We start from the raw sequence: 13333 nt of genomic DNA, 5'->3' as shown, positions 1-13333 counted from the left end.
AAAAAAGAGTCACTTAATCAGCCCACTTAAAGTCACACTGTCCTCTTGCCTTGATTTCTGTGGCAAGCACAAATGGTTAAATTCATAAATCCTACTTAAAGCAACTAGTAGCTTACAAATAAATCCCACTTTCCCATAGGGGATTCTCCACATTTAGTAGTTCACACGGGGTTAAGAGGATAGGTTGTCGGGTTCCGGCTGACAGGACTGTGATGTGTCGGCAAATGCAGCCTTTTGAACCAGTCTTTTACTCAAATACCTACCGCATCAAATTAAAGTTAAACACCATCAACATCTCTCCGACATATTTCCCTCTTTTATAATCCACAAACATAATGGCAGGTTTAGAGCAATTTTATTGTGCGCTGTTCCATCTAAAATGAATGATAACATTATGGAAGTTGAATCGAACATCATGTACCTGTAATGATTGTCTAAGCACATCTTAGGCACCTAACTAAGCAGTTAACTGATGCAAGTGTCAAAAGTGCTAAAGAGTCCAGATGTAAAGCACCTGACACTTAAGAGTAGCTCAGTAACAGCCAGGAAATGAGGTATATCAGCCATGGCCTGAGCATTTATTCAGAGGGCTGCAAACAACAACTTAGATAAATGTGGTAAAAATGGAAATTAAAGTCATGGCTTTTACAATAGATGGGTGATCCACTCCAGAAATCTACTTTCACATACATTGATTCTCTAAAGCTGCAAAGAATTCATACACTCATCCATTGATCCAACGCAATAAGCCCAAACTCAAGTCCCTAACTGATAGTTCCTCCTGTGCAAGAAAAGATTTACAAAAGTCTAAAAGTTCTTTTCTAATCTGATAAACAAATGAACCAGAACAAAAGAGGAGAAGTTTGGTCAGACAAATTGGACAGACAGATGAGAAAATGATCTGAATGTGATTATTAACCATTCCCTGGAAACATGCAACAAAACCAAGATGAGTTAAATATCTCAAGGTCAATTAGTCACATGTTTAACCAGGCCACTTAAAGGCCAACAGAATTTACAATTTCGGTTTTGTCCAATTTGCATCCTTCTATCTTCTTCAAAAAAAGGGAAGTCATGGAGTTATACAGCACCAAAACAGATCCTTCGGTCCAACCAGTCCATGCGGAGCATTATCCTAAACTAAAATAGTCCTCCCTGCCCACTCCTGGCCCATATCCCTCCAAACCACATCCTCCAAATGACTTTTAAATGTTGTAATTGTATTTGCATCCATCACTTCCTCAGGAAGTTCATTCCACACACAAATTACTGTCTATTTTTTTAAAAAAGCCTTTCTTGTATTTTTTAAATCTCTCACCTCTCACATTAAAAATTGCTCTCAGTTTTAAGCGACCAATGGCAGCAGGAATAGGATTAAATGCTACAGAACTGGTTTTTATGTAAATAAAATGTTATGAATGATGGGTAATATAGATTGTATTACTGAGCCACTGATGTAAAACCAATGGCATTTTTAAAGAAACCCAATTGATCAGATGGATTGAAACTTGCCTGCCCCAAAATGACAGTACAAGGGGAATATCTTTCCTCAGTAAAATTTCTATTCACTGATATAGAAAGGCAGAAAGAGAAGATCCAGTGATTTAACTGGTCAATTCGTAGTAGAAGTAACCTCTGTTCCATATATCATCCAGTAGACTAAATTCTGAACATATCTCTATCACATTAAATGATGCAAAGTAAAGACCATAAGATGTAGAATCAGGACTAGGCCACTGAGTCCATCAAGTTTGCTTTGCCATTCAATGGGACCATGGTTGATTTGAAGATCTTCAAACATCCACTTTAGGTTCCATTGGCTCAATCCTGGGATTAAGGGTTTATCCCATGAAGAAAGGTTGCATCCATTGGAGATTAGAAGAATGATGTGTGATTTTATTGAAACACATTAGACCCTGAAGAGACTTGAAAGCTTTAATATTGAAAGGATTTGTTTTCTTGTGAGGGAAACTAGATTTCAGGTACACGGTCTAAACAAGAGTTCTTCCTTGTATGATAGATTTGAGGAGAAATTTCTTCTTTCAGAGCATTATTAGTCCATGGTGGTACAGTCTGTGTCATCAAATTTATTCAAAGCAGAGTTTGGTTTTTGACAGGCAAGGGAATCAAGGCTATGGGAGGGCAGAGTTGAGATCATAAGTTATTACGGTCAGAGAAGCTGGAGAAGTTCAGGCAGTCTTGCAGTTGAGCTAACACTTTGAGCCTGGTATGACTCTTGTTCAGTCAACTCTGCTTCTCTCACCACAGATGCTGCTGTGGCATTCCACGACTCTCTGTGGTTGTTTCCGATTTCGGGATCCACAGTATTTTGTTTTTATTCAGGTTTTACAGTGCTTAGCACTGAATGTAACCAAAATGCTAACTAGATCCTGTTCCACAACTTGGTGATACCACCTGCAGACACAAGAGCACATTATGTGCTGACAATATCAAACTCTGCCTCTTCAGTAACTCTCTTGGACTCCACACCTTTGTTCCTCAAAGAGTGCTAGTCCGGTGATCAGTAATGATTGAGCCATAACTTCCTCTGGCAATACCTTGGGAACACTGAAGTCAGCATCCTCTGCTCACATCACAACACACGAACATAAAGATATGAAATAGGGGCAGAAGTAGACCCTTTGGCAACTCAAGCACGCTCTGCCTTTTCATAAAAGATGACTGATCTGTTTGCATTTCGAATTCCATGTCCCCATCTACGCCTGATGATCCTTGATTTGCCTGCCTAATAAGATTCTATCCATCTCTTGAAAATATTCCATGACCTCAACTCCACCAGAGCATTCCAAAACTGCACAACGCCTTGCGAGAAACATTCTCTCATCTCTGTCCTGAAGTAATGTGCCAAAGTTTAAAACAATGCCCCCTAGCCATGGACTGACCCACAAAAGCAGGCATCCTTTCCACATCCTCCTGACTCAGATGTTTCAGGATCTTGAATACTTCAATCATGTCACCCCTCATAGTTTTAAATTGGAGTCGAAACAAGCTCAGCCTGTCCAACCTCGCTTCACAAGATATGGGCCAATCTGGTAAACCTTCTCTGAAGCAGCGCCAATGCATTTACATCCTTCCTTAAATAAGGAGGCCAACACCACACACAACGTTCACAATTTGGTCTCACTAATACTCTCTTAATTACGCATTTGCACTTTTATGTTCAAGTCCTCTCATAATAAAGAGTAGTATCCCATTAGCCTTCCTACCCGCAAAACATTTTTATGGGACTCATGCACCAGCACATTGTATCCCTTTGCATTGTGGAATTTTATACTTGTTTTTTCTCTCTAAGCAATAATCTGCTTTTTCATTCTTGTCAAAATGTACAACTTTTAATTTTCCTATGTTTCACTCCATCTAACAGAACTACTCCAACTCACTCAACCTAGCTATGTTCACCTGCAATTTTCTTATGCCTTCTTCACAACATACTTTCCTGATTATCTTGCTGTCAGCTGTGAACTTAGCTAAGTCACTGATATAAATTGTAAAAATATATGTGAGCCAGCACAGTCCTCATGGGACTCCACACATTACATTCTGTCCTTCAGACGATGAACCATTTATGCACACTTCATATTTTCTGCCAGCCGGTCTTGTATCCTTGCTAATATGTTATCTCGCACTATGACCTTATATCTTCCATAATAAGCTTTGATGTGGCACTTTATCAAACACCTTCTACAAATCCAAATATAGAATATAAAGAATGTCTACTTCCAGAGCACGTGCAACTCCTTCAATAACTTGGTTAAACATGATTTCCCTTTGATGAAATCATGCTTACTCTTCCCAGTTAGCTTCCTCCTTTCTAAAGCTGGAACAAATCATTTATTTCACAATTGATTCCATCAGCTTCCCCATGACAGATGTCAAGCAAAATAGTCTGTAGCTTCTGGTTTTCAAACTGCCTCCCTTCCTGAATAGAGGGGCTCTATTATGTTACTTTTCAGTGAGACGGACCCCCTCTTGCATCTGGGGAAATTTGGAACAGTAACACAAATACAGCTACGACCTCATTAGCAACTTCTGCGAAGATCTGGGACATATCCATCTCGATTCAGAGGCTTGTAAACCAGTGTCATCACATTGCTCAGTGCTGCTTCCTTTGTTATTATAGTTTACTAAGTTCCTCCCTCCCACCTCTTGGTTTACAGCTATTAATGGATGTCATACCCTCTAGAAACAAAGACAGAAACAAAGTATTTTTTCACGCCGTTTGCCATTCTTCACTATCTGCCAATACCTCTCTCTTCTCAATCTCAATTTCATTTTACTTACCCTCTTTCTTTTTAAATACTGGTCGATATTAATAATGTAAGACTATAAGACACAGCAGCAGAAGTAGGCCATTCAGCTCACTATGTCTTCTTCCATCATTCAATGAGATCATGGCTGATCTGAATCCTCAATGTCACTTTCCTGCCTTTTCCCCATAGCGTTGGTATCTTTGAATATACTCAACATCCAGCCTCAACAGACCTCTATTGTAAATAATACCACACATTCACTATCACCTGAGAGAAGAAAGTCCTTTTCATACCGGTCTTAAATGTGTGACTTTAATCTGGTCATATGCTCCCCCACAAAGGAAACCAACCTTTCCACATCTACCCTGTCATGTCCTGTAAGTACCTTGTGTGTTTCAATAAGGTTGCCTCTCATTTTTCTATGTTCTAATCACAACAGGCTCAACCTACTCAGACTCTCCTCATAAGACAGTCCCTCCATACCTGGAATCACCCAAGTGAACCTACTCTGACTGCCTCCAATTCCTATATATGTCTAATGTCCCAAAACTGTTTATAGTATACCAGCTGTGATCTGAATAGTGCCTTGCACAGTTTTAGCAAAATCTTCCTTCTGTTATATTCCATTCCGTTTGAAATGAAGGTTAACACTTCATCTGCATTCCTATTATCCGCCGAACTTGAATGCTAGCTTTTCGGAATTCATGGATTAGGGCTCCCAACTTCCTCTGTTCTGTAGCCTGATTCTATGTAAATAATATTGAGCTTCTCTATTCTTCCCGCCAAGATGCATAACCTCATATTTGCCAGATTACATTCCATCTGCCAAGATTTTATCCACACATTGCAGTCTCTTTGTGTCATCTTTAATACTTGCCTTCCCACCATTTCTTTGGCATCCAAACACTTGACTACAGTACATTCACTTCCTCATCCAAAGTTATTAATATATCTTGCAAGTAAATTATGGCCCCAGCACTGATCCTTATGGCACACACTTGTCAGAGGTTGCCAGGCAGAAGATTCCCCTCTTAGTCCAACTCTGTCTTCTATCAGTTAACCAAGTGCCTATTCATGAAAGTATACTAATCTAACACCATGGGCTCTTACCTAATCGGTGATACCTTTTCAAACATCTTCTGAAAATGCAAATATATTACATCCACTGTTTCGCCTTCATCAATCCTGTTTGTTACCTCCTCAAAGGCACTTTCTCCTCATCACATAGCTCCTTATATACATGCTCAGTAGCTGTTAGAGAATTGGTGCAGTTTACCCTTTACTATACAGGTTTTCTGAGGAGTGTGGTGATAGTTTAAGGGAAAGAGGACTGAGACAAAGGAGCTGTTACCAAGATCAACTAACATTGATCCAAGGAAGGGAATGACAACACTTTGGTGGAAAGGGGACAGGGAACAGGGAACAGGGAACAGGAGGTGGGTTCGATATTTAAGTATGAGCTTGGAGAGATCAGAGAGGCAGTAAGCAAATAAGCTGAAATAGACCGATGCTGCGGTTTACAAAAATGAAAGGAAAGTAACATCCCAAAATAATAAGTCACTTCAAATTATAATAAACATCTGTTATCAAATTCTTCAAATGGTACAACTGACAGGAACAATTATTTTCTGGACCAGCTGAATATTTTCACTTGCTAGCTCGAAAATACAGAACTAGAATGACTAACAAAGCACAGTTTGTTCCCATATCACCACGTAAAATGAAACCATCTGTTGGAAGAGTACTTGTGTTTATTGCTTTGAAGGAAACAATCTCGTCCCAATAAATTTTACTTCAATTATTAGATTCAAAGTGTAATGCTTTATGAGCTTGTATAGACTAAATAAAAAACCTTTGGTGGTTTTGTTTATTGTTCTTATAGATAAGTTCAGATTGATTATCTTTTGCTCAAACACAGCACAAATTAAGCTGCAAATCCCAAGAAATGGCAACATTGTCAAAGTTGATATGTTTCCAAGAAAGCTTATTGCTGGCTTGAGAGTAGACAAACTTGAGCTGGTCATTTAGCTCCTCAAACCTCTTACCATTCAATTACATTTGTATCTCAACTCCATTTTGATTCTTCAACTTTAATCCATCTGTCCAACAAAACTTCATCCATCTCAATTTTGAATGTCTTAATTTCACCCCAAGCATCCATAGACTTTTGAGAGAGAGAATTCCAGATTTCCATTATGATTCCTACATCATTACTGACTGGTACAGCTCTAATTCATGATCATATCCCATGGTTCTTGTTCCCCAGCCAAATGAGACAGCTTCTCTCCATCTATTGTTTCATGGGAAGTGTGAAGTTTAGCAGTGAGGATCTAGAGAGCAGATGGATGGGGTGAATGGTCAAAGCCCAGTAACCCAGGGCTCAGGGTGAGATGTAGGGTGTGTGCACAGAGAACTGCACTGTGCCACACCCTCTTTGCACTGGAAAGATCAAGGTCAGTGATGGGCTGGTCAGAGGCATAGTTTTGTGTCTGTGATGGAAGGGGTAGAGTTTGCAATGGAAAACTGATGGACTCAGGGCAAAGAGAAGCCCAAGAGCCAGGGAAGGAAGTTTCATCTGGTGAATACTGGTATACTGAGTGGTGCTGTTGTGTGATTGTATTGAGTGAGTGCAGGGCAAGTTTCAGTAGGGGAGAGTTAGTTCTCTGACTTGGGTTTTAATGTGTGTTTAGTGTTAAGATGAGAGTTTACATAGGGAGTTTGAAGTTTGTCTAGATTTCATTGATAGGGTTTCATTGTGGAGATGTGAGATTTATTGAGGGATCTAAGTTACTGAGCTGTGCTTTGCCAAACGTTGCTGCGGCATTAGGTTGCTGTTAGGTCACCTCAGGAGGGGCTACGGACTGGTCCACATGGGTGATGAGATTTGCCACTGAAACCCACCCCAGGAGATAGCTCTCTATTCTAATAACTCATATCTGCATGCCGGCACCTACTGTTGGATAATGCCTTCAAAGTCATAACAGCATTGCAAGTTAAAGGCGAAGGAAGTAAATCTAACAGAAAATCTGGAGTGTAGTCTCATTAGGTGGTTGGTGTTTCCCCCAGATTAGAACCTTCTGCCAACTCCTGCGATTGGCTAGATTCTCAAAATATATCTTTCCTCGGGATACTAGTCAACACCCGATAAGGGAGATTAGGATGCTAGGTAAATCTGCACCTCCTAAAACCATGGCTAGATTAATCTGTTATGTTCTTCAAATGTTTTAAACACCTCAATTAGTTATCCCTTAATCTTCTACTTTCAATGACATTTAAGGCTGATCAATATAATCTATCGTAGAATCCCCATGGTGCAGAAACAGGCCCTTTGGCCCAACATGTCTAACAGACCCTCTGTACAGTGACCCACACAGACCTATTCCCTTATTACTCTACATTTACCACTGACTAATGCACCTAACCTACATATCCCTGAACACTACAGGAAATCTAACATGGCTAATTCACCTAACCTGCACATCTTTGGATTGTGGGAGGAAACTGCAGCACCCGAAGGAAACCAGCACAGACACTGGGAGAATGTGCAAACTCCACACAATCGCCTGAGGCTGGAATCGAACCCAGGTCCCTGACACTGTGAGGCAGCAGTGCTAACCATTGAGCCACCATGCCACTCCTTCAGAAAGAGTTTTTAAAAAGATATGAGGCAACTTATTGTTTTGTTTTTAAAACACAGTGCTTCGCATGTAGAATGAACTTCCAGAGGAATTGGTGGATGTGGGTATAGTTACAACGTTTAAAAGACCTTTGGATAGGTACATGAATAGGAAAGGTTTGGAGGGATATGGGTCAAGCGCAGGCAAGATGGGACTAATTTAGTTCGGGATTACTGTTGATATGGACTGGTTGGACCAAAGGATCTGCTTCTCTGCTGTATGACTCTATGCCTCTATAACAGCTCTAATCTATGTAGAGGTGTTAATTGGTAGGGAGCTCCAGAACTTTGACTAACGTAACTGTTTTAACCCCAGTGTCAGTCTGTTATGTCTACACTATATTTACTCCTAGGTCAATATGCCTTTCTGGGAGGCCTGATGCCCAAAAATGAATATAGTACTTGGGAATAACCAGAGCTTTATACATCTGTAATTACATGCATGGGACATATTCCAAATAGGACAATGGTTGTGAGAACACTTTAGAGCCAAAGCTTACCAAACCGTCATCAAATGCTAAACTGAATGGGAAGAGCATGAAAACTAAATTCACCTCTGCACAAACCAATTATATATATTAATATAATAAATAGCAGTAATACTGCCAAAGAAAATATACAGTGCATATATGCCAGTGTGTACCTGACACACAACATAATATTACAACTGCCTGCAGCACATTCATATTAGCTACATGCAGCCTCTATTACCAGCACATTAAATTTAACAAGCAGCTAATTATAAACAGTTTGCAAACAATTTCTGGATATGGACACCCACAGTTGTCGTGTCTTTGTATTATGTGAGTATTTTTAAACCAGCTCTTAAAATCGACCTTCTGCCACAGGTTAAAAAAAAGACTGGATAGACAATGTGCAAACTAACTTTACGGTTTTGTTCCCTTGTCTTAATAACGCAAGTCAAAATTTTCAAGTGGTAGCCATATCTTACCGAAAGCCACCTTCCAGTGTATTTGCAACTTGTAAAATAAATGGTTGGATGAATAAGTACGTATGTAAATATGATTGACAAACGCTGACAAAGCATGTAGAGACAATTGGTGATGAGTTTAACCTGAGGGTCACCAGGTTTCAGGCAAGGTTGAGAAGGTCGGACCTTCTTAGTAACCTCAGTCAGCACAGGAACTGAACCAATGCTGTTGGCATCACTCTGCCTTACAATCAGCCATCCAGCCAACTGAGCTAACTGACTCCTACCTCTAATATGTATAGTCATCCATTTATACTATCTGGCGTATCTTGGATACATTCACTGCTTCTTATCCTTCTTGCTGGTATTGAACAAAGTTATTGATACTCTGTGAGAAAAGAAATCTAAACAACATCTGAGGAAGAGGGGCTCAATCTAGATGAACAGTAATTAGGTTTATTACACATTGCTTAATAACTATTTAAATCATATCTGAGTGTGATAATGATCGTTTGGGTGGCATTAGGCTCACCTTAAGAGCAGTTCACAATACTATTGCTATAACTGAAACATTCTCACACAGCAATGAAAACACAAACAGAACCAAAAATAGGACTAAAGATTGGTTAGTTCCTCCCACTATATCCTGATAGAACAGATCTTTTGTCATTGTGTTAGTTAATCATTTCAAGTCCTAAATGCCTTTCACAACATCTTCCCAAGCACCTTTTCTTTCTGGTTATTATTTATACAATTGCTTCAAATAGGCCGATTACCAAGCAGCCACCAAACAGCTCCCTCTCCAGGCCATGGACTTTCTAAGTAACTATCAGCTTGGTTGGGTTGAAGGTCTATTGGATGAAACAGGCTGAAATATTATTTTTGATACACTGGGACCTTGGCGGATCATTGATTTCCTGAAATGCTTTTACTGAGGCTGTTCTCCAACATCAATGTCACTGCTGAATGTTAATGCTTTTCTCTATATCAGAATGCTGTGGAGAAAAGTCACTGAATATTCAAGAAAGCGATAGGTAACTTTCTAGATTTTAAAGTCAGCAGGAGGTATGGGGAGAAAGTGGGAATATGGCATTGAGATAGATATGATACTACTGAACTGCAGAGCAGCCTCGAATGGCAGAATAGCTTCCTCCTGCTCCTTTTTTAAATATGTTTATTGATCATTGAGCATCTTTAGTTTCCTCAAATCATGTCAGAGAAAAATAGTGGTGTCGTTTTTTTTCTAATATTCAGGGGATATGGGTATCATTGACTCGCCCAGAATTCATTGCCCATCTCTAATTGCTCTTGAGAAGATGGTGTTAATCTGCCTCTTGGATTGCTGCAGACAATTTGGTTGAAGCACACTCAAAAATGCTGTTTATGGAGAAAGGTTTCAGGATTTTTGACCCAGTGACTCCAAAGAAACAATGATATATTTCCAAGTCAGGATGGTGAGTGGCTAGGAGGAGAACTTGCAGATGTTCCCATTTATCTGCTGCTCTTAACCTTCCTCATGGTAGTGATCACATATTTGGAAAGTGCCACCTAAGGGGAATTGTTGAAATCCTGCATTCCAAAAATTTAAATTTAAATTTCATTAGTTTAATTCCTTAATAATTTATCTTCCCTTCTGATGTAAGCAGGTAAACTCGCTTGTGAGCCTTCCATTCTTGATTGTATTCTTTTGGATAATGTCATTTTTATCAGATTCAAATCATGGAGAGTAAAGCTGACTACTGCTTGACACTGTTTCTTCTAACCAGCAGAATTGGCTGTATCAGGCATCCACTATTAACTCCTGAAAGCTGTGCTACCAAGGTTATACAATGATAAGAATTTGAAGATTCGTCCGTGGTCAGAAGATAATTGAATAATTCCTCAACAAAGGGCAGATTCACATGTCTGAGAAAAATGTCTGCAGAACTAGAGAAAAATTTGAGATGAATTACATTGATGTCCAAAAACCCTTCACAAAGATCAGAAGATAATCTGCACTGAACATTTTACTGAGACCTAAAAAGCCTTCCTCTCCTTAAGAAAAGCAGTGTTGATCACTGATGTTTGGCTTCCGGGCTGCTTGTGGTTTTTCAACATACTATAGACCTTTCAGAACAAAGCATTTTCTGTACAGAAGCGAGAAGGATTGGTTCCTTATGACCTACAAAGAATGCTCCACGTAAGATTCATCTCGGAAATTTAGAAGTGCTCTCAGCATTCTCTTTATTTTAAGCAGTGTCTGTCTGTTTTGTGCAACTTTAAATGAGGACGAAATAATTTTATTTTCTTTACCAAGGATTTTCTTTTTTCAAATGATAAAGCAATCGTCACCCTAGCGTCAAATTTGAAATGAGTTGGACGACTGCAAAATCATATAAATCGTAATAGGTGAGTCACCTATTACCCTAGGAAACAGTTGATAGTTATCTTCCTAAGGTGGCGTATCATCATACAGTGATATTGGCAGTCCCTGGATTTTGAATAGGTTCCTTTCGCAAGTCGAACATTCAGAAATCAGGGACCTACATGTTCTAATGAAGGCATGCCTGGGTATTCTGGATTTTCTTCCAAAAATGCTTGCTGTAAGGTGTTATCATTAGCATTATTAAAGTGTTATTCTTGCACGATCTGGCAATGTCCCACTTTCATGTATAAGTTGTACTGGTATTGTAAAATAGCAGTCGAATAAGACTATTGATAAAGGTGAAGACAAGAACAATATCGTGACAGCAATTAGCACTAAAACACAAATGATCTTCAATACTGACAGTAAGAGCAGCTATCCTGGGTTCAACATTTTGATCATAAACAAAGTAACTGTAAGCCAAATGCATTATTTTCCTTTTAATGTACTAAGCTCCTTTTAACCATGTAACTATTTCTTTACATTAACGAGTTAAACCAATGGAATGGCCCTGTGTGCAGATTTATCTCACAGTTGGGACATTGAGATGATTGGATGACTTAGGAGCAAGAGTGGGCAATTCTGCCCTTCAAATCTTTATTGATGGAAGAATGTAAATTGAAGATACCAAAGAATTATATTGTGGACATTAAAACTCAAGTGAGGATGGTTATTTTGGCCAGGACAAAACCTTGCTAAAAATGAGCAAGATCTGCAAAGTGGATTAAATGCAGAAGTTTGCATCAGTGAAAAGATACAGGCTTTCCCCTGCTATGTCTCCTTCTTTTAGCTTGAAGATTGTTCTCCATAATAACACTATCAAAATAGAATCAAACTGCCTATCTTAATTAAAGTCTGACCTTGGTAATCGAGTACTGGAACCAGGGCAGGAGATACCTGGAAAAGATACACAAAGGGACAGTAGTTGAATACCAATGAAATGGGTTTAAAACAGGTCTCACTCATTGGGCAACAGCAAATAAGGTCTAAAGAACAGAACACAAAGACATCAGTACTACAGAATGATTAAGTCAATGTCTCAGAATTTCACATCTGCAGATCAACCACCCAAGATGACTCCAACTCACAAGAAAATGTACTAACTATTATTGAGAGTATTGTATAATAAAAATGTTCCACATATAGTGGGAACAATATTCCTGTTATTGCATGTCATTGTTGCCCAGAGTAGAGGCAGGATCTTACATTAATATATTTTATTGTAGTGAAACAGACTTGCCCGTATGATGAGCAAATACTGGGAATTTGTTACTCATAATGTGGGTAATAGCAAGCCTTGAAGCATTCTAAATTTAAACGACCTCATTATCCTCTATGTTTCTTCCTTCAATTTTTTGGTGTTTTTTTTAAGAATTTTAGATAATAAAGATTTATAAAAACAAGTGAAATAAATAATATTGACAATTTATTGTACGTTGTTGCTACCTTGTGTAATCACATGCTAATAAAGGTTATGGTAGATTAGATTAGATTAGATTCCAACAGTGAGGAAACAGGCCCTTCGGCCCAACAAGTTCACACTGACCCTCCGAAGAGTAATCCACCCAGATCCATTTCCAAATATTTTTAAAGAAAAATTGCATGTCTGAAAAATAGCAGTGTCCAAACAATCCATGGTAATCCAAAACCAACAATGAAAACAAAACGTTTTTTTCAAAACACCAAAATGAACTGGATTTTTCTGCTCTAAAACTATATTTTTTTAACAAACATCTTCTTGCTGCCACCATGGCATCAATTAATACTGAAAGATGACTGTGCAAGCTCCCCATTTATAAATAGCAGTAATTTCTTTTTCTGTTGCACATCTTCGAAGGAGAGAATCAAATTTACCACCAAATGTTTCGACTGAAAGCTTGGTTGGTAACACGACAAAGATATGAACGATATGGAAGTTCACGTACAGGTGGAAATTATATAATGAATGGCAGAATCCTTAAGAGAATTGATATGCAGAGGGATCTGGGTCTGCAGGTCCACAGATCACTGAAGGTGGCAGCGCAGGTAGATAAGGTAGGAAAAAAGGCATG

The 13333-nt window shown here is 38.9% G+C and overlaps 1 protein-coding gene across 4 annotated transcripts in view; it reads right to left on the bottom strand.

Annotated features, from left to right (window-relative positions):
- Positions 1–13333, bottom strand: part of LOC140467146 (neuron navigator 1-like) — a 641282-nt gene that overhangs the window by 551966 nt on the left and 75983 nt on the right. Inside the window, exon 3 of one of the 4 annotated variants that reach the window (XM_072563228.1) lies at positions 12143–12179. The exons of the other annotated variants lie outside the window; for them this stretch is intronic. The gene's annotated coding sequence lies outside the window, so the exon portion shown is untranslated. The remainder of the gene's footprint in view (positions 1–12142; positions 12180–13333) is intronic. 4 annotated transcript variants of the gene reach the window in all.

This window comes from Chiloscyllium punctatum, chromosome 45 (genome assembly GCF_047496795.1).
Source record: "Chiloscyllium punctatum isolate Juve2018m chromosome 45, sChiPun1.3, whole genome shotgun sequence".
NCBI classification, from domain to species: domain Eukaryota; kingdom Metazoa; phylum Chordata; class Chondrichthyes; order Orectolobiformes; family Hemiscylliidae; genus Chiloscyllium; species Chiloscyllium punctatum.
The sequence above is the reverse complement of the archived record's forward strand: the minus strand, read 5'-3'. Positions and strand labels throughout refer to the sequence as shown.